Source organism: Apium graveolens, chromosome 6, assembly GCF_009905375.1.
Source record: "Apium graveolens cultivar Ventura chromosome 6, ASM990537v1, whole genome shotgun sequence".
NCBI classification, from domain to species: domain Eukaryota; kingdom Viridiplantae; phylum Streptophyta; class Magnoliopsida; order Apiales; family Apiaceae; genus Apium; species Apium graveolens.
Window position 1 is genome coordinate 61,634,052 of NC_133652.1, and position 1,635 is coordinate 61,635,686.

Below are 1,635 nucleotides of genomic sequence, written 5' to 3' on the forward strand. Positions count from 1 at the left end.
GAGATTCATTCATTTTTAGCACTTCATCCCTAACATAGAAAGCATCATCTCTATCCTTCTGAGTTTGATGAAACATGACTAACTCTTTTTCTAAGAAATCATTTCTTTTCTTAAAAGCAAGATTTTCAGAAGTTAATCTTTCACATGTTAAAGTTTGATCTCTATAACTAACAAACATGGTTTTAAGATATCTTCTCAACTCATTAATATCATCAGTATGAAAAGCATAAGTAGTCTGAGGTACCTTTGTTTCAGCAGCTTCAAACTGCTCTCAGCACTTTCTTTATCAGCATTTGCCATTAATGCATAGTTCTCCTCACTTTCAGAGTCTGAGATGTCTGTCCAGCTTTTCTGCTTTGTGACAAGAGCCTTGCCTTTGTCGCCCTTTACCTTTTTGCAATCAGGAGATATGTGGCCTTTCTCACCACAGTTATAGCATTTAACATTGGTATAATCTCCTTTGTCAGACTTTCCTCCTCTGCCTTCATATCTTCTGAAATTTTTCTTATCAGAACTTATGCCTTTCCTGGAAAACTTCTTTCCCTTCCTGAACTTCCTGTATGCAATCTTTGTGATTCCTTTCATCATAAGAGCACACAGCTTCATCATCTCCTCATCAGCATCAGTCTCAGGCAAGCTTTCAGAATCTGAGTCATCATCACTTTCAGAACTTGATGACTCAGTATCAGACTTTATAACAAGAGCTTTACCCTTGTCTTTCCTTGAGGAAGCTGCTTTGGGGAATTCTTCTTCAGCCTTAAGAGCAACTGTCCTTGACTTTCCTCCTTTCCTCTTGCTTCTTTGTTCCATCTCAAGTTCATGAGTCTTGAGCATTCCATAGATTTCATCAAGAGTTGTTTCATCAAGATTGTAGTTGTCTCTTATTGTTGTTGCCTTCAAATCCCAGCATTCAGGAAGAGCTAACAGGAATTTAAGGTTTGAATCTTCAAGATCATACTCTTTATCAACCAATGACAAATCATTCAAAAGTTTGACAAATATATCATATAAATCATTCAATGACTCACTAGTCTTTGAGTCAAAGTGTTCATACTCTTGAGTGAGTATTGTCTTCCTGTTCTTCTTAATTGTGTCAGTTCCCTGACACCTTATTTCCAGAGCATCCCATATCTCCTTAGAAGTCTTGCAGTTGATTACCCTGTTTGACATTACATTATCAATGGCACTATGCAGTAAGTGTCGTACCTTAGCATCCTTAGCAATTGATGTTATATCTTCAGCAGTATAATCACTCTTTTCCTTTGGTACAGTCTTTGCTGCTTCACCTGCAACTGCAACAACAAGCTTGGTTGGTTTGTGAGGCCCTTCCTTGATTCTATCAAGGTATTCTGGATCTGTTGCTTCCAGGAACATGGTCATCCTTACCTTCCATATGGGATATTCAGATGGTCTCAGTATGGGAACTCTGATGGTCTCATACCGACTCTGAATTTGTGTCTTTGGTGGTTCCTCAGTTTTGGTAGGCTTAGTTGGAGTTTCTGTGTCAGACATGATTGTGTTTGGATCTTTAACTGTATGTGTGTTAACAGATAGGCTCTGATACCACTTGTTAGGTCACACACACTGTAGAGGGGGTGAATACAATGTATAATACAATCAAATCGAACTTTAATA